The sequence below is a fragment of the Anopheles coluzzii genome, chromosome 2 (assembly GCF_943734685.1).
Source record: "Anopheles coluzzii chromosome 2, AcolN3, whole genome shotgun sequence".
Lineage (NCBI taxonomy): Eukaryota > Metazoa > Arthropoda > Insecta > Diptera > Culicidae > Anopheles > Anopheles coluzzii.
In genome coordinates this window covers 43375507-43397127 of record NC_064670.1, presented here as the reverse complement: position 1 = coordinate 43397127, position 21621 = coordinate 43375507, and the positions used below count along the sequence as shown (strand labels likewise).

Below are 21621 nucleotides of genomic sequence, written 5' to 3'. Positions count from 1 at the left end.
TGTATGATGCGGTTTGTGTACAAGTTGGTTTGGCATACTATATCGTTGTTATCTTTCTTATAGAATACAGCCATGTTCTTGTTCGATCGACAGAATGTATACACGTGAATGGCATCTTTCATTACAAAACTGTATTGCAGTGATTAGTGTCTTTTTCTTTGCATTTTTGATGGTAAATAACATTACCAATTTCCTGTCTGCCTTCATCCCAGAAACTTCTACTAGAAACTTCATCCCATTGCCATATCTTTCTCAATCAAATTTAAGCTCATTATATTCTATTACAAATATTAATTTAGAATCTCATTTTCCACTTATTTCATCAAAGCTTTTTAAGTCTGCGTTTTATTTATTTTTCTCTTTCGTTATTGATTTTTGCTCAAAAACTTTATCAACAGAAAACATATCCACGCAACAAGCACACACACTCCTGCCCTATCACAAAGCAAGAAAGATGAAAATGTTACAACTGACAAATACCAAACACCGTAACAAATGAACATTGCTAGCCGATGACAGACGATGAATGTACGAAAAAGAAACGAAGAACAACTACAATTAACTACAACTACTACTACTACTACCAAACAAACTAAAAAACAAACAAACTAAAACTAAAAAAACAAAAGAATTTACTTGAGTATAAAAGTATGAAACAATTTATACATCTATATATACACGCACGTATAAATATATATACATCTATATTATATAGTTGGATAATTAAAGACTGCGACAGAATGAGTGCGAACTGTATTAGAATGGCCTTTTGATTCATGATTTTTTTTTCCTTTCGTCTGCCGTTGTGACTCTATAAAAAAACCTTCTATACAATTTTATATACATATATACATATTTGTTCTTGTGAATGGATTGTTCTGGGTTTGATTCTCTCTCTATATATATATGGTTTGAACAAAAAAAAACGCATCCAGCTGCCGAGCATCCGTTTGTTCTGATATTATCTGACTGATTGATTGATTGATTGATTGATTTACTGATAGCAATTTAGTTCTGTTTTGTTCCCTGTATTATCACACACTTCCTTTTCACTCATCATGTGGAGCTCTGTTTCTTTCTGTTTTATTTCTCTCGATCTCTGTCTCTTCCTATCAATAGCTCTCACTACTTGTATGTTATTTCCTACATCTGTTCATAGATTGTTTGCTGTTTTTTTTTTTATCTTGCTGCAGGTTGAAGATCCACTTCCCAATAAATATTACTTCCTGCTGTTACATCCCTTTGTTTTAGAATGTGGTCCATTTCTATCGTGTTTTAAGTTGAGCTCTCAAACTCCTATTCTCATGCTATTCTTGAGATTGCGTTTATTTTCATTATGTTTTATATGGGCTGCTATTTACAATCTAGAATACAGAGAAAGTTCCATCGAATGTGTTTTGTTGCCTTTTCTTTATTGCATCTCTTTCTCTCTACATCCGTCCTTGGTTTTTGATGAAAATGGTTTCTGTTCATTTTCTAATGTTACATTAACAGATTATGCGTTTGGTAATTCTATCGAATGAATTATTATTTCAGACTCTACCGTTTTCTTACATTATATATTGTTAGTGCGAATGGCATATTACACTCATTGTCGTTAATTTCATAGCCGTTGTGTTTCGATTTGTATCAAAGCTCCACCTGAACAGTGATGGATTGGGACCAATATGATGTCGATGATACTCACACTTGTTGCTATTTGGTTTGATGGAATGATTGATCGTACACATACATAATTATTGCTGGTGATGGATAATGGTAATACCGCTGCTCGGTTGATGAGTTCTGTCTTGCTCCTGTTATTTTGTTCACGTGTGTATGCAAAATCGTGTCTTGCGTTCATCTTTCGTTTCTCACCACACTTACTTTGCAACGAATGCGTTATGGTGTTGCATAGGTATGATTTATCCAGCAATACAACTGGTGATGCGCGCCAAATACTGAATCCTTTCTCTTCCTCTACTCACCTGTTGCGGAACGCGTGAATGAACGGATATGGATCGACTTGTTTTGTGTCTGTATATGGTTGACTGCACTATTTTGCACCATCTTTCAGCATCAGTTTGGTTTGTTTGTTGGTTTTTAGTTTGTGTTTTGGACGGGTATGTATATTTTTTTAGTTTCTTTTAAGCCCCATCATTTTGCTGTGTGCAAAATTTCATGTATGTTTTACGATTAAGATTGCAAATCAATGCATTTTGTTCTCCTTTTGTTTTAATCAAATCTATTTTTTTTAAAGTTACTCAAAATTCGACAATGATTGGTTTGTTCTCTGTGACATTTTCAAAACAGATTGTGAAGAACTACTGAATGTCATTTCTAGCTTTGCTCACGCAAATATAGTCCTACATCTTTTTTCAATATATCGTGCATAAGAATGAAAAAAACGATTGATTTCACAGTTTTGTTGGCGTTATCCCTTTATGTTGTTTTGATCAGTTCTCCTTTTTCTATTCCTACCCTTTGTGGCTAACGGTCTTGATGAGTGATGCTGAAGGTATTGTTTACTATGTTTTATCTAACCAATAGAGTGTGCGCATTTTGGCTTTGGGTTTTGTTTGTTACAGCATTTGTCCGAACTTGCTACATATATTTATTCATATCACTTTGCATCTTGTTGTTGTATACCAACTTTTTGTTTGTACTGTTTCTTTTTAACCTAGACATCTTTGTATGAGTTCTATCACTTTTCATTACGATTTTTCATCACATCCATCACGATCACGATTGTTCATCGTAGTACTTGCAATTTATTTAGCAAGGAAATTGTCACATCAAATGGTTTAATGCAAAACCAATACATAAATCAATACAAAATATTTAAAATGGAATGAATATTGTGCAACATTTATACCCACACGCATCTTTCAACGGAATGCTACGCTAGAAGTGTTCAAACGCCTGAATAGACATAATATCTTTTTTGTCAAGTTAAGAATAACAAAGTTATGAATGCCGTTGACGCTGATGATTGTAGACTTCTTAAGAAACTGAACATTTTCCTCTTCCCTTTAATGCATTTCAACCTCCATATCCTCTACACCTATGTAATATCTCGTGTTTGATTACGCTCACATGCACTATATATGCTGCACCTGTTTTATTATGCACTATCTTTTCACTTTTATAAACTTTTTTATATAATGCAATTATATTTGTAATATACATACAATCTACATGTTAGCAGTATAGGTTTCATTTAAAAAAAACATACAGTCTAGAAAATGTGTATAATTTCAGCTACGATACAGTTCCAACTGCGGTGGCTTATTAGCCAGGCGACAAATAATTTTCATATGGATAGAAACACCATACAGCACATAACCACACACCGCTCACTGTCTGATGCAATACAAAAGCAAAGGAAACGGTTACGATGGGCTTTGCAATTCTCGGTGCGCAAGATGAATTGCCTTTTAAAAACACATTACGCCGAGGGTTTACAAAAGGTTTTCAGTTTACGATTATTGTCACAATTGGACGAAGCCTTAGGCTCTTGGAAGGTTTATTTTTCCTCTTGAGCCACTGGTTCTATAGCTGCTCTCTTCACCCTAACCTCTTGCAGCACATACGTACATATCTTATGGCATGTTTTGTGCCACATTACGGTACAAGTAAACTCACATTCCGGTCTTGTGAGCAAAGAAACAATTTACACAAACAACATTCAACGAGCGCCATCGTGCGGTGGGGAGTTTTCTTCTGCTCAAAAGCTGAAAACGACAGACCTTCCAAATAAAGCTTAACTGGCGAGCCGGGAAGCCCCGTGCGGTCGGGTTACGGTACTTACGTACATATAGTACATTTATAATCATGTTTCACGCCACTCGAGCAACATTATGCTACACCCAAGTCCGTGCAATTTTCTCGCGAGAAGAACCCCTCGATTTCAATGTGGGCCTGTTTCTCATTCGGTTTTTACTGTCTGTAGCGTCACTGTATTTTTCCCCGTCGCTTTGGTTTCCACGGCAAACAGAAGTAAATATTTGCAGCAGGCATTAAAGAGGGTACCCCAGATAAACCATAATCTTATTTGCTGTAAGCTTTGCCTGAACTGCCGGCTTTTTGTTTTCCATGGAGCGCCTAAAATTATAAGCATTCGTTGAAGCTGTTTCAAATTAAGTAATTATGTGCGCATTAACCTTTTGACGAATTGGTCTAAGAGATTGTCTTAATTCGCTAAGGTACGGGAGATGTAGCCGGTAGACACAGGCTTTGTTGACGTTGTTCATATTCCTGCTCGCTTACAGCGTTCTTTCTGAAAGCTCTAACGGATAATTCATTTGGTACGGATTGTTATAGATGATTTTAACAGAATATGATCTTAAGATTATAGGCGAGTACAAATAAAACCCTCATTTTCAAATATGCTACCGTACATCCCGATGCGCAGTTTAAGTTTAGCACAAACAAGATTAATCAGAGAAATCTGTTTTGTTTTTCATAAATCGTTTCATCTAATCCATCTTGATTAGAAACAGTAGGATAAAAATTAAAAATCGCATTTTTAGAAAAAATTTCTCTCTGCCACTCTCAGCCCCTCTTATGAACTGAAGTAAAAATGAAATGAAAGAGTTTATGAAATGAGTAAAAAACACCTCCAAACTTGACAAATTCATACACCTTGGGATAAGCCCATCTGTATAATATACCCACTGGGATAGCTGCTATACAAACTACTATACAATGCAAACAGGTGACAGACTGAAATTTCAGCCTACGAACTTAAAACGGAAAGGGCCCCAATGATAGAGAAAACTGTCCACACCGTGTCCAGTTCACAGTAACGGGAAAGTTGTTATACTAAATCGACCATCACAATTCCATTTACTGACCCCGGATGTAGCGGACTGTAACTCACGGCAATAAAATTGATGTAGTTTAATAACAGTACCGATTGCTTGCTGGTTTGCCTGCGTTCAATACAAAAAAACACGTACTCCCCCGCTCTTCCACCACACCACAGTAATATCCTGTTACGAGCAGGCAGGTGTTCAAAAGCCAACTGTACTCTGCCGCTCGATGGATGGAAAGGCAGGCTCGGAAAATGAGAGTGAAACATAATTTCCGTCCCAATAATCATAAACATCTATCGATCTTTCTCCCCCCCACCCCACTCCGACGCTTTTGGCGTGCAAACTTTCGACATCAGATTTAATTCACTTTTTCACCGACACATTATCATGGGTGCGTGAAGCACATTACTGCCTGTTTGGAAAAGTTCCCGTAAAACGAACACAAAAAGTGCAGCGAAAAAAAAAAGGTGAGCAATAAAATTTTCTTCTACGAGGAAACTTTATTCGCCTTTTTGGTCTAGTTTTTACAATACGTTTTTGGAATTTAGGAAAAGCGAACATTCTTAACGAAGAAAGCAAGAAAAGTGTTTCCCAAAGTGAGACGTTAAAAATGCAATAATATTCGGGACCATACACACAACAAGCTCTCACACACACTCACTCGTCAATGTATCGGTGAAAAGCGACGGAAACTTAACCGTAAACGATCAAAATGGCAATTGAAAAATATGTACACCGTGCTTCTCTGCAAATTGAGTTGTGCGTTTCGGTAGGTGGACGGGTGCCCGGGTGATCAGAAACCGAAAGGAACAGCAACTTTCCGATAGATCTCAAGTTTTCTTTCACGTCCTCTACCGTTCCACCGAGTACGCACACTAGCTCGGTACGATGGAGTGCCGTGCAGACATTCCAAGCGGAAGTCAATATTCTTAAAAGCATCCTGCCACGAAACATGCTCCAGCGAAACATGGAACCTAGTTCGGAAAGCGAAATTGCTAAGCAAGTTACCAGATGTTGCGCTTTTCTGTCGACGTGCGTGTCTATCTGCTGCTCTACGAGCCGTACGTTCACATACAGAAGCATATTGTTTCCTACTTATCAGAGAGGGTTTTTTTCTTCTTCTTGTTGCATCTGCAAATAGCAACATAGCTCCAGCAAAAGCATTCCGGGTACCTCCGGTTTCATGCGGATCGAAGTATTGAGTCGTCACACGACACACAACGAGACCCGTTGAAATCGTTTTCGTATAAGCGAAAAGAAATCATCGTACGTTTCCCATTGAGCTGTGTGTAGCGGGAAATGTCGCTTCTTTGAATGAGGAAAAAAACATTTCCCTCTATACATTCATACGTGCGATCTTATCGGCTGTACCATTCCCAACTAACCTCAATTGAACGTAATTCTTATGCACGTACAAGCTCCGTGCGGACTGTGTTTGCCAAAACCACCACCCACCATGAGCATCACAAACTGTGTGTCTCGAGCTGAAGATGACGATGTCCTAGCGGACAATTGTGATGATGGCGATGGCGATAATAATGTCGATGTCATGCCTTATGTTTATATGAAGCAGAATACTGCGGACACGGAGCAAAACTCATCGCAACATATGTATCTGCCAAAGAAATGATATGATTTTTGTAACCACTTCACTGTTCAGTTCGCATCATCCAACGATGTAGCACGATTCACAAGACACTCTAGTGCACGCATAGGAATGTACTGTCCATGTGTTATGGAGAAAAAAATAGACAGAATATTGACTGACACCAATAACCGTAAAACGTTCCAAAATCGATCAACAAACGATCGATCCGCGTCCAAGCAGCAAATACTCTCTCTTTCTATGTCCTCCCCTGCCCCCCTTAGCACGACATACGTATGCTGCAGAATTTATTCGCCAAGTGAAGAATAGAACACAACATCAGGCTGGTTTGGGTCTGTACATTCGACGAAACCTTCTCTCGTTTCCGTTCCTTTGCTTTCGCTCAGACGCTTTGAAATGTGCCGTTAGGCATGCCCCTCCTTCCCCTGCGTGTGTGGTGTGAGAAGCGTTGAGAGAATCGGCTGAAATTTGATAACGATACGTGCAGCAGTAGCGTACTTCAAAGCAGAATAACATGCGTATCCCCTATTAATATGCGGCAAACATTCGACAACTGTGTGTTTAGATGGATTGTAAATAATCGTTATCGTTACTTGGTTGCAAAGCTTGTGTTTGTGTTTCCTGTAACGTGTCTGTAGAATGTATCGCTTGGCTAATATAGTTCCATCATTGCTTTCTTTGTTAATAGTACATCATAATTCTGTTACATTTTATTTGCACCGTTTCTTCGCTACCCACAAGCTAATGCACTAGAAAGTTTGTATATACCTGTAAACGTCTTGCATTCACACAAATGCTAACTATGCTTGCTTTTATTCCATCTTACTTATTTACTACTATGTAACACGTTCCACTAGACAACTTTCGATTTCGGTCTAACTAGCTCATGTCAGTGGCAATATTAAACAGCACAAATTTATAGAAGAAAAAAATACGAGCATCGCAAAATAAAACACAAATTTGCTCCTAGTGTGTATGTAACTTCCCGCATGCATACGTTACGAGAATTTTAAGTTGATCATACGCTCCAGTAAAATAAAATATCGTGCGTGTACGTCAGCATGATACTACAACATATTCTGCGCCTAGTATTCAACAGAGTTAATTAACAAGGGCTGAAATTATTTATAAATCAGATGCAAACTCTCCTGTCAATAGCATGGAAGTTAAACATACCACGCAAACCTCACCGGAAAAAAGGACATTCGCTGACAAGGGACTATACACAAACACACACTGTACTAACAATTTCCTGTCGACACATTTGTAACCACATTTAGTTCATTCTTCGTTCGTAGTGAGTGTGTTGTTAGTGTATTTGTACTTTCTTATATTCCAAATTTTACGCTTCTGTGTACAACACTCGAAACAACACTTGTATTTCCACCAAAAAAAAAAAAAGGTTTCCGCCACTATCTGCTTAAAGCTGGTAGCACGATTTTGCGAACAACTGCACTGCAACGCGAAAAGCAACTGCGACAAATCGGCACAGAAACATAAACTGTTGCAATTATATCTACCAATGTGACCCGCTCAGCATTAGTTTGCAGCGTTGTGCTCCTAGCTTAGTTTCGCTTTCAACACATACCCATTCAATTCTTCATTTGCTATCACGTTCCGTTTTGTGGCGGGATAGTTTTAGTTTAAATTTCGCGACTGAAAGCTTCATGCCGAAAACAGTCAACTTTCAACACCTTCACAGACACTCATACTAGCAAAACCATTAATTTTTCTATTGTTTCACTGTGTGTCAATGCTACCGTCTACAATCACACTCACACACACACACACCCAGTGCCGTATTTTTAATACACGAAAATCTCTTTTCTCTTTCTCTTTTTCTCTCTCTCTCTCTCTTTTCTCTTTTCTTTTACGCTTCTTGGTGTTCATGGTGCCCTGACTTCCGCCCCTTCTTTCACGTTCCACGACCTGTCCCACATTCTTCCGCATTCTCTTCCTTCTCTTTGCCCTTCTCTGTCCCTTTTCTCTCTCTTTCTCTCTCTCTCTCTCTCTATCTGTTTCTATGTATCGTTCCCTAATTATAGACGATGCCCGTTCTGCGGACATTCGGCAATCACGTAGCCTAGCGGGAGCGCGACCTGCCGCCCGTGTCCCCGGTGGTGTCCCCCGTGGCCGTCAGTGCGGCAGCTGGCGGTGCCGCCGGCAGTCGCGTCACTAGTGGCGGTGGTGGTATTGGTGACGGTGACACCCATCACGACATTTACTACTATCATCCGCGGCACGACTGCCAAAGCCACAGCCTCGAGCACAACTACGAGAGCGAACACAAAAAAGCACACAAACAACAGCACAACAATCACTATGCCACCTATCACTACACCGGCAAGTCTGGCCACCATCATCCACCTCACCATCATCACCAGTACATGTACACCAGTAACAACAGCAACAGTAGCAACAACAACAATAACACCAGCAACACTAACCACCACAACCAACCGAACGGGCCGGGCAGTAATGGCAATGGCGGCAGTGGCGGTAACGGCGGCGGCAACAATCAGTCGAAAGGTCGCGCGAAAGCCAAGCGCAACGAGTACGAGCGCCCCGGTGGTCCGTCCCCGGGCGGCACTAATCCCACTGCTGCCGCCGGTGCGGCCGGTCAGTACGGTGCCGGCGGCAGCAGTCCGGCCGGCACCGTCGAGCTCGGGGGCAAGTCCTCGGCCAAAAGTCGGCAGCTAAGCTGCGAGCTGTTCGATCCGCCCGGCTACGGTGAGCCGAAGCACCACGGCAAGCACCACACCAAGAGCAAATCTCAATCGCAAATGCTGCTGCTGCCAGCACCGACCGCCACCAACACCGCCACACTGCCCGCCCACATGCTCACGTCCGCCGGTGCACCGACGCATCCTTCCTCCTCCTCCTGCTCCTCCTTCCATCGCGCCTCCCTGTCCGATTCACGCGAAACGTCTCCCATCTCTCCTTCGCCACCGCCGCTTCCACCGCTGCCGCTCGGTGGCCATGCCGCTGGCGGCAATACTGCCAAACTGCAGCAGCAGCAGCAAAGTGTGCAAAATGGCAAACAACAAACATCGCCAGCATCGTCACCGACGATCGCCCGACGCTATCAGGCGAGCAATAATGCAAATAAATCACACTACCACCATCACCAGCAGCAAGCGCTGCCCCTAACGCCACCAGCAACACAGCAGCAGCAACAGCAACAACAGCAACAACACTACACTAAAAAACACACTCAGAAACATCAGCAACAGTCGCCGGTAAATAATAGTGCCAATGGGCACGGCAGCAGCCAGGCCAGTTAGTTGCAGCGACGGGAAGTGACAGATCGCACCGTGGGTGGGCGGGTGGCCAATCGGGTCGGCTGAGGCTGAATGCTAGGGAAGAAAACACTCGAAAGACGTGGAACGAATACATTAAACGCTCAGAACGGTGCCGGACACGATCAAACAGCATCGCTGTTTACTAGCAAATCATAATATTACCGGAACGACTCGGCGTGTGGGGGTGTATGGGGTGTTGGGGTGAGCTGCGTGTGGTCAATTTCTCTTCGTTGCAGTCGGTGCAACAATTGTGCTTCAAGTGTTGACGCACACAAATGCAAACACAAAAAAAATGTGCGACGCAAAAACACGCCCGTTTGCGAGAGTGTGTACACACAAGTGGTCGCTTCTGGATAAGTCCTCGGGATCACACCGTGGCACGATTCATTCCCATCTCCATGGGGGAGTTGTTCCTACCTTCTTCCTCCCATCACGGTAGCTGCTAAGCCGGTTCCTTGCGCAGTGTGTGCAGTCCGAGCACAAACAGTCCAGAGCAGAGCTGAACACAACGGCTGTACATATAGACACCACTTCTGTGTGCAAGTGGACACAGACAGACTAGTGGTACAAGTTTCCAGGATAATCTGAAGAATAGAGGAAAACGCTCACACACAAAAACGAGAAAAACAGTTCAGTAACAAAACACAGAACAAAATAGAGATTCAAGCGAAACGAAGCTTCACGCCTCCTTCCCCCCCCCCCCCCCCCCAGTGGATGCGATGTAATATTTACATACACTTCGGAAAGGGAGCTATAAAAACCAGACTTTCCCACCAAAGGAAACATGATTTATGAGTACATTAAGAATGTGTAGATAATCGGTTCAGCTGAAAAGCGGGTCATGGGATACGTGGGAACACCGCACCAACCGGACGGACGAAAACAAAGTTGAACGAGTGTTGGTGGTTATTGCTGTTGCTGCTGTACGTGGTTTAAGTGCTTCCCTTCCTCGCCAATTCCTCCGTGCTTCTTCCTCTTTCCTATTCCACCCGCAGGGGTTTCTTAAGCGCAGCCTTTTCCCTAGTTTTAAAAATCATCAACGCGCGTCAACGGCGAATGGTAGAAAATAAATGGTCTAAACTGTAGCGTTACTCACCAGCGTGTCCGTAACCGTATACCGGTGCACACTTACGCTCCTCACGCGGATCCAATGCACTGTACGGTTAATACTTGCACAAATGCTTCATGCGTGATGGCAGAGCTATATGCTACCGATGCTGCCCCATACCATGCTCACTGATTTCACCATCATCTTCACTTATGATTATAGCTCACTCATTTAGTTCTTTTTTTACATTTTTCGACCTGTATCCGACATGTATCTTAAGTTTTTTAAATAATATATATTAATATATTGTATTTTGATTTGTTTTCCTGTGTCAACGCTTCCAAACATTCCATGAAATGAAATTTAACCTTTGATAATAGAAATTAACATGCAACATTTACTTCATTGAATAATTAATTAAATATTTTTACATACAATGTTTATATTTATTTAAAAACGGTATTATTTAATTAATTAACGCGTTGCACGACAATGTTCTCTTATACTGCAAATATCAAAACCTTGATCAAAATATTCCAAAAGATGGCATAAGCACCACAATCAAAATTCATGAAAAGTTTCGAAATAAACATATTAGGTTTCTTCAAATTAAATGAATACCCGCATATGATGCGTTTCATCAACGACAGCTATTATATTTTCACTTACCGTGCAAGCTAATCGTATTATCGTGCCTCTTTCAACAAATTTGTTTCGTTGGAAATGCTTTGTACGAGTGCCAGTTAATTGTACGCTCTTGATACACCGAACCTATTCAGCAATTGATAACGCTTCCACAAAACCTTTGCACGTGAACAGAACATATCGTGGCGGAATTGTTAAATACCGAGCGTGGTGTACCGGCTTGTAAAGCATACCGGCACAGCTACGTGTACTACACCGTTGACATTATTGTGCTGATTCACCTGGAAATAACTTTCCATCATTGTTCGCAACTAGATAACGCAGAACAAAAATCAAATACATCGGCTAGCCCTCATACCAGCAAAGTTGTGAATCGGCACAAATGTTCGAGTACAGAAAGCCGACATGATTGCGCTATAAATATGAAATACTTTATCCCTCTCTATTCTCTTTCGCTCGTCTTTGTCGTTCCTGTGAATCTATCAATAGGTATTTTTTCCCTTGAAAATCATTGGTAATGGTTTCAACATATGGAACTTGCGGGCACGAAATTATAAAGTACCAGGCGTCTCCATTAAAATGAGCTTTTATTGTGTCTCGAAGTTACGACGCATTGTAGTAATAATTTGCTGCAAACAGTAACTAAAAGTGATTATTGAGTATCTTTGCTAATACCAACACTACTTATAACACTATTTCGGCAATCAAACGCCTTCAATCCAGCCGCCCTGCGCACAGTCTAGCTTTACGGGGCCGAAAATCATTCCTAGCACCAGCCAAATATGTTCCAATTATGGCCCAAAAATACATTTCGACGGCCAAAGTCTACGTATTTCCAATTAAAAATCTACCGGCCCGCAATCCACATCGAACGGGCGCAGGCCACACTCAGCTCTCGCCATCTTACAAATCCAATTAATTTGCTCCATAAACGATGTGAAGGGGGTCAAATGGGAGCGCCACAACATTACGGCGGTACCAGGCGCGTAGTCCTGCCAGGCGCAAACCGACAGAGCCAACGCTTTTGCTATCGGCACTGGAAAGCGCACCGGTCACTAGAAGTGTAATTGAAATCGAATTAGTTGAAGCGAACAAACACCCCCAAAACTGACTCTGGTAGCAGGACGCGAACCTAACCCGGGGCGAGTGCAGATAAATTTTAGATGAATCTAATTAAAAGATAAAATCTGTTCGTAGCCCTCTACCGACCGATACCCTAATAATCCTGGCCTTCGCTCAAGTGGCCACCGTGTTTAGGAACTCGGCAGTGTAGTTGTTTTTTCGTGCTTCACCACACATTTACCATCCCAGACAGTGCAACATAGTGAAGAGATGGAAAACCATCTGTCCTCGCGGTTTCTTACCACACCTACCGCGTACCAAAATGGCGCCGCGAAACGTACCAAACTTTAAAAATTCAAATATCGTTCCAATGTTTTCAACGGCATTGAAAAGCTTGGAAAATTGAAAGCTGGCAAAAACACTAGCAGCGCTCAATGAAATTAAGTATATTCCCAGCCCACCTATTTTCATACAAACTTTGTCGTCACCATCCAGCAATCGGCGTACCCCACCAAGTACCCTTCCCTTTCCTTACCCCTTGGCAGATGCCAGCTATAGCAAACGTGAGAGTGAGATGATTGCCACCCATCAAATTCACGCGCCCCATTTTCTGTTCTGTTCTCTGCCACACCCTCCTCTGCCGTGTTATGCAGCTTCATCAACCAATAAACTGAGTTGCCACGCGCAGTCGGGGGAGGATAATTTTCAATTATTTACCCTCCTCACGATGAAGCAATTAGGAAGAAATTAGTCAAAATAAACGATAAAGTATTGCTTCATAAAGCAAGGCAGTGTGCCAGTCTGCTGCAGCTTAAACTTGGAAAACGAGTGAAAACATAAACGTACCCGTTCTCGCAAGCCCAGTAATAAACGGTGCGGATAGGGAAAACAACGAGCAAGTGACACCATTCGGAAAACCGCAGCCTGCCGTCAAATTCGACACTCAGACAACAGACGGCAACCGTTTCGTTGCCACAGAGCGTCGCTTTAAACAACATTTATCGCGGGAGCTCACAAAAAATGTTTTTGTCAAACAGCGTAAAAATCGTGGCAAAAACTTAGCGGGAAAATGTGGTCGTCTGTCAATTTGCTGACACTGCAAGTTGTATTTGGGCTGCAGTTGGTGGTACTCTTTCAGTGAAATATCAGCCACCACAACCATCCTCCATAATGAGAAGCGAATTTTCTGCGCCAACTGTCTCGTCCTTTGGCGAAGCAACTTTCCATCAAGTTGAATCATTTTCATCGTTTCACTTATCAGTGAGATTGTGCGAAAATTGTGTTCGCTATTATGCATTGCGCTAGGGATTTTTTTACTTCCTTCTTACATGAGTTCTATTCATACGTCAGAGATTTTGAAGTGAAGAAGTAACGAACGAAACAATAACCGATGAATGGTTATCTTTCGAAGCAATTCTTCGCGATTGCAGTATTTTTAATTCAATACTTTCTGAACAATTACGGTTTCTTCATTATGATGCTTCGCCCAACAATCGATGGCAAAGAGAAAGCAATCAAACAAACTGATTGTGCTAGAGAAACAATAACTCATATAATTGGAGATCAAGCGTACGAAGGAATCACTCGCAATGATAAAGCGCATTTGTAACATGATCTAGTGAAAAAAAATGATCAAAAACTAATCAGAAATCAAAATTTACCTCTTTTTCATCAAATTTCTCAACGCATTTGTAGCAATGCAGTACACAACTGATCCGTACATCAGGTCGGATTTGATTTGAAGCAATAGATTGATTTTCTATTTCTACCAATCCAGTCCACAGGCATGTAAATAGCAGCACCGAAAATAAATTATCTCTACCGTGCACTCGACTCGGAACTGACTTCATTCCACAAGCTTCACGAAAAAAGAAACTCTATATCGAACGCACCGGTCCGTTCCCACACACTACATCTGTCATGGGGCGCAAAGTGAGTCTCAATTCCCTTGACTCTATCGTTCCAAGCGTGCTTTGCAGGCGCAAAGTGCAAACAGATGGGTCGCGATACGTCATCACCGTGCCACCGGGGCCGCCGGTGGTGATGAGAATCAGAATCAGTTTATTTTCTTATTTTCTTCCTACGGACACACGTACACACTTGGTCGTGGGCAGGGAAGCATATTTCTTCCAGTGGACAGGGTGACAGGGAGCTGACACGAAAATCCACCAAACACAACCAGGGCCGCAAGGATAAGCAAGAGAGCCAGGGGAAGGCGAAATTCTCCCACCGCCGGCGAATCGATTGTTACCGCCGTTGCCCTACGCCATCATTCTCAAGACGGAAATTGATTTCGATATTATAGATAGACTAGACAATTCAATTTCATCGAAACACCCAGAGGGCTGAGAGACACAGACGACCATACGCACATAATGCACGTGTGCCAGACGTTCTTCTAAAATCTAACAGTCACTCGCATAAGAAATGGTGAACAGGAACAGGCAGAGCGTAAGTGGGTAAGAAATACCCTGTCGGAATCGACGAAGCGAACGAGGGGTGCACGGGTGCAGCAAAATACAGTTTAATGGTATCATTTCTTCGGCACGGTTGATGTAGCACCTGGCCAACAGAGCTGAGTCACGGCCGATCGCCCCCGGGGAATGGGTCCGTTCCACTCGAAACCAGAAGCCCGGGACACATTGCAGCAGCGCACACGCTGGAACCTTTGCCTCGGGTACTTGTGCCCACGCTCCCCGTATATCGGATTCATGCTTCAAGCACTCGAACCCTTGTTCGGCAAGGTGACCGGTGTTTTCCCGCACGCTCGTGAGTCAACATTGCTCGATACGAGGTGGGACTGTGGGACTGTGAGACTGCACACTCTTTGCACCTTTGTCATTGCTCGGGTTCGAAGTTTCCAATAGCCTGCCCCAAAACGGGACGCCTCACAGTGCTGGGAATACCTTTGCCTTTGCTCGCCAGAGGGGAAACAACCGTACCGCCACTGTGTCCTCCCACTGTGCCCAGGGATGGTCATAGTTTAGCAAACGGTTACCGCACCGTACCTGCCGTGGTGTTGACCTCCTTTTTATTCTATCCCTCCCGAAACCATGCACTCACGGTGCTCGCCACCAAACCGGGACGCTGCCATCAGCAAAAGAAACTCTCCCGAGGGGGGAGTTTGCACATTCATGATCGATTTCGTTGTACATTTGCCACCGATACCGAACACTGCTCGGAATACGGGTGTGTGTGTGTGCCGGCCCAGAGACGTGTTGGGTGTTGGATCCTGGATCCTGTTACCTAAGACCGTCACCGATCTCCGATTTCTTCGAGCATGGAATGGAAATGGAACGCTAGCGTATGAGCCCGATGATCCTTAACTAATGCTAACACACCGCTTTCCACTACCGCCCTCCTCGGTGCATCGAAAAGACGAACCTGTCTGCATTATGGAGAGCATCTTATCTCTCCGGTAGTTCATCGCTCAGGGTGAGCTAAAATGACAAATGAAAAACAGACTGGGAGAGCTGTCTCCATTCTTTTTGGATTTCTCAACCCGATTTCGTTAGATAATCGGTACGGTTCTGCTTACATAACTTGGTTTTATGTGAACAAAAATCAATCACAACATGAAACATCTTGATGATGCATTTTAATTAAACATTGCAAAAAAGATGCCCTATTTACTTTCCTCCTTACATCTTTTACTACAAACACCTCTCCAAGGATCAGATAAACATGGATCCAGTTGCCGATTGCCATTACAAAACCATCAACGGTACTCAACAAACAATTAAATTGTTTTATCTGTTTGTTTTGCAAAGCTATCCCCATTTAACCTACACCATCATCCTTTCGTTGTGGGCAGATTTATGGTACATCACCTGTTTTTTTTTCGCGTTCGCTCTCCATTTGCTAATCATTTCCCGATTGACATGTAAATCGGACACATTAGTAATTCAAATGAGCTTTAATGAGTACATTTATGTGCGATCGATCTCGGATGCAATTTGCATTTCGATTCTTTTCCGTACTATTTTGCACAGGGTAGCGTGTTACTGCTCCTCCCACACCGCACCGGTGCATTGCGCGTCGCCAGCCGCTGCTCTAATCATGTGGAAATGGGCGTCGCATCATGACGAAGCAAGCGTGGGACCATCGTTTAATCCACTGCCCCTAAGAAGCTCACTTACTCTTGCATTGGGTCGGTCGAAATCTGACTCCTATACTGCTCGATGCGCACGTGACAGGGCAGAGCATGAAAATATTACGTTTCAAGCCACGAGTTTACGAAATGTTTCAATCAAGTAACTCCGCAGCTAGCCTCTCAGCTTTTTGACATGGGCCCCGGCAGAGAAGAAATCAGCATGAATTGATGCTGCTAAGGGTCATGTTTCCCGTCGCAAGCCTCTTCATCACCTTCCATTGTGTAGTGTGTGCGTTTATCGCATTACACCATCTCCATTGAGGCCACAACAACAACAACAACAACAACAATATTCACACGTTGCAAGCCCCCGCTCCACCAATCTACACACACTGACACTCTTTTGAACGGGAGCGTGTCATGATGATTTGCAAAGTTAATGAACCCATTTCAACACGAATAAACCCGCACCGTCACTACCTCGGCACATCCAGCCACAGTTTCCACTTAACGCGCGGGGCCGAGTCTAGGGGAAGGGAAACTTTTGCCCGTGCCTTAACTGAATCGATAAATTTTAACCTAACTTTTGCATTTTGTAAACTCACACCGAACTCACCTATCGGATCGGTCCCATCCGGAGGATGTTACGGGGAAAGCATCGGGATAGACCTACCATACTAACACACACAAACATACAAGCGATGTGCGTGGTAAATCTTTTTTAGCAATGGGGGTACCCGCATCGAAGATGATCCGAAGCCAAAGAGACGCACAACCGGAAACGGATTGAGAATCGGTTCGGCTCTGCTCGGTTGCGTGATCACATCCTTACGGCACGTTTCGCTGCGCCTTTCCGTTTTCCTATCCGGTGGCGTATTTTTCCTTGCGTTCAAGTTTTCTCCCACACTTCACTTCACCTTCGCGCCCTTCCACAAACAGCCCGACAGCCCGACCATATAGCCCTCACAAATGGCACATTTTCACGCCTGCACAAATTTTTAACCAGCAGCCACCTACCAAACGCACACTCACGAGCACATACACACGCTACATTGGTAGGAAATCGTGCCACACGCTCGGTAGAAGCATCGAAGTATGGTGAAATGAAAACCGAGCTTTCCTTTTCTCGAGTGTATCAGTGTATTGTTTTTTTTTCGTCTTCCTCCTGTTTGCTTCTTAAAACAAAGCGCAAACTGTCTGTAGCAGCCGCCACATATACACATCCCTTCGCACATTTGCAGCACAAATAAGGATTTTAAGGCTGGCGTCTCATTTCGAACGCCCGCCTGAAATTCCGTTAAAGGAGGTGAAGTGGGTCAGACGGGGGCGATGGGGGGAGAGCGCCTTAAACAAACAATCCAAGGTAAATTGAGATTTTTTTTTCGTTGTTGTTTTGCTTCGTTCATTTCTTGCTACACAACGTTTCCGTTTTTTTCCGGATGACTTGGTTGCGAATGTTAGCCCGCACCGTGCACACGAACGGGTAATGGCGAGCATCGAACAACGCAACCCCGCAGGTAACGCGATACCGTAGGCGGTGGTAAGATCCTGCTGGGATTGTGTCTTTGTTTTAGCTTGGAAGGGAGCGGCACTTTTTTTTTTAACGGGATCGAACATCGAACAAGCTCCACACGAAAGCACACTTCGCCGGATGCTGCCCGAAAGGATCCGAGTTTTGCTCCCTGCGTTCCACCTGGGTTGCGATTGCAATAAGCCGCTGTTGCAACTTGCTCGGAGCGGGAAGACAATCGGAGCGAACGGAGAGGAAGAAAGCGGCCGGTACCGTACTCGTAAAACTTTTGATTTTATTTACGTAGAAGCGCTTCGAGAAAGCTGTAAAATATGGGCACCACCTCCACCACCAAAGCATACGGCTTGTACCGGGGGTCTGAGCCGATAATCATGAGCACCGTCAAATGACGCCATACGGCACAGCCGGGAGTGTGTCACCGTATCGATGGCGAATCCTTCCCGGCAAGGTGTAAATTGCAAACGGGAGGTTTGCTGTGGACTCCTCCCGGATGGTTTTCTCGCCGCGGCTCGCCCGAATTTCGATCGCTTTCCGAACGAGTAGCGGCAATAAAGCGTCTTTTGCTATCGTGTCATCAAATAAGATAGCCTAACTTTATTGTTCCGGTGGTTTTGACTCATGTTTATGGCCCCGTCGCTATCGGGTTAGGCGATGGAACGGTGCTAGGAGCATTGTGCAGCCTGGGATACAGGATTGTACCTAATACGTGCCCCCCCCCCCCCCTCCCGCGACAAACAACCATAAATAATTCCCGTAATCCTTTGGCCATGGGTAGATGCGACTGTATGTGGAACAGCGTGCGCCAGCAAATGCACCCTTTGAACCAATCTTGATCGAGAAAATTGGAACGAATGAAGCATTTCAACGGTACAGGTGCTACCATGTTCGGGTCGACTAAAATGAAAGTGTACGGAAAATGAGCTCGTGTGATTGGTGGAATTTTGGTAAAATTAATGCGACCCCAATGCTGTTGGTATGTGCAACTGTGGACACAATGCCTAGCAATAAGCCTTCATTCCAAGAACTTCTAATAAAACCCGAGTGATAGAATTCCGGGCCACTTGTTCCACAAAATTGTATACCATTGTTCGAAATCAAAGGCCCGAGACCGTTCGGTACCATTCGGTACCATTCGGAGGCATCAAAAACATGGAATAATAACACATGTTTGTATAAATAGTCTTGCTATTACAAGAAATGAATATCAATATCATAATAACATAAGAGGCTGTCCCTCGTTCTAGTGAGAGACATTTCCTAAAAATGGTAACCCTTTTTCCGCAACTGGTTTGGCACCTGTGTGGAGCACCTGGTTTGTATAATTTTGGAAACGTATATTTCAATGAAATTAGATTACAGTTTTTCAAGCGTACACCGGTACCAGTAATATGCAGATTGTGTGCCCTAATGTTTCGCCAGCATGCCGTTGTTTGCAAATAGTAAAAGGAGATGCCGAGCAAATTAAATCTTGTGCCAAGTCGATCAACATTATAGTTTCCATGTTTGGAAATTGCTACAAGAAGCCAATTTCATGCCAACGGCCTGAAGATACGGCAGACACAGCAAATTCAAGCATGATTCTATTCCATTGCTCTCGTCGCTATCAAACGCCCCCCCCTTCTCGTTCTCTTTTTGTTTGTGTTTCGGCAAAGGATACGCAAATAGTAGTCGAATTCGATCGAAAACCACTATATGGAATTTGATCGAATGTTTACGCTTTTCCAAAATGGAATTGCCTTCAAGGTACGCCCGGAGTGGTGTGGGAGTGTTCCAATCGTTCCGAGCATATGCGCAAGCTCATCGGGCTGTTTTCGTAATATTACAATCAGTTTGTATCTGTATATTTGTGTGTGCCTCTCTGCATGTCTATGTGTATACATATTTTTATTGCGCCCGTACACTTCAGTGATTTCGGTCGATTGCTCCCCCTTTCCGATGCTAATGCACCCCGCACGGTTAAGGGTCGGAGCGAATAAACTACGGCCAGCCCAATGCCAGCCCAATGTCGTGGGTGTGCGTCGGCACAATGACTGAGAACGTTTTAAATTTGTGTTCAAGACTGTGATCACTTTCCATTTCGATCTCGATCCAGCCCGACGGCCCTCGGGGTCGCCCCGGTTCTGGGTATGAGCGCAAAACCCAGACCCGCCCGCAAAAGGCATAAAAATATGAAGATTAGGTAAAGCAACAAGAGCACTTCTGCACAAATGTGGGCTACTGCCGAGCTATGGAGTAGCAGGGTGCAATAAAAATCCACAACGGTGGAACGGAAAACCGGGAGCGAAACGGATACAACTCACGGACGCTAAATCCACAATATCGGATTTACCAAAATCCAACATCCTCGAGGACAGATTCCGACTTCTCAGCGAGCCGGAAGGATACGTCGGGAAGGACCAACATAAACACCCACCCATGCAGATTGAAAAGTGATGAAATAAGTGGGTAGGGTACGAAAGATGGAAAAAACCTTTCCATGGAAGCGCTCTCTCTCTCTCTTTCTTTTCCCCCGCGTGAAAACTGAGCAGAAATGCTGGCCAACCCTGCGAAGCGTAAGGTTGGCTTGGGCGTGGAAAAAAATCGCTTGCCAACCGGCTCTCCAGCGAAGTGAAAGCTTGTTTGGGCGGATTGGTGTAAGCAAATGAAGATAAATGGAGAACGACTTTGTGCTTTTCCACCCTGCGGATTGTAACGTGGTTCATTGTCCTTTTCGTACTTGTTCGAATCGTTGATTGCTTCGAAGCCGATGGACCATAAGTATTGTCATGCTGCATTACGAAAAACACTTCAAAATAGTCAGATTTATCGAGGGTTGAAGGGTGATGGAATGATTTTTTTCTCTTTTACATCGGATGTAATGTAACACGTGAGCGATTTTGAAAGCATATCACCTATTTTTGCGATTCTCTGCAGCGTGCAGCCCTATATGGGCCCCCAATCTGATGTTTCTAGCATCTTTTGAAAAATATAATAAGGCTAAAGCATCAAATTGAAAATTTGTTTCATTTGTCATCATGATGTGGCCGTGAACTGGAGTAGCCAAGTAAAAAAAAGAACTTGAATGAGATAAACGTTATTACCCAAAAGAGTTTGTTTTTTTAGATCGACTCTGTCTGAGGTCCAAACAATTACGCAGAAAGTTAGTCAAAATGTTCTGCGTAAAACAAACCCATTTTCGACGTAGGGCTATGCCTTGTTTAAACGCCTTAGAGAGGATGGCATCAACTGGCTAAGGGACCGTGTGCTGGTGTTACTCTTTTTTTCTGTATAATCATGCAATTAGCAGAACTGATCAACAAAGCCATTTAACAACTAGGAAAAAATGAATTCTTCATGGCTAAAGTGACAGTTTTGAAGAAGGCCTAGTTGAAATAGGATTCAAAGAAATCTATTGAATTACTTTTCTGTTTTTTATCATCGTCTTTGGAATAAAGTTGTTTTTTCAGCATACATTAGAAAAAGGAACACGCACAATTAAGCATAGCTTTTTGAAATACATATAAGCAGCCCGACGATGATCTTGTCATTTTGTTTCTAT

The 21621-nt window shown here is 43.3% G+C and overlaps 1 protein-coding gene across 2 annotated transcripts in view; it reads left to right on the top strand.

Moving 5' to 3' along the window:
• Positions 1-21621, top strand: part of LOC120947801 (uncharacterized) — a 125083-nt gene that overhangs the window by 99721 nt on the left and 3741 nt on the right. The gene's annotated exons all lie outside the window — the stretch shown is intronic.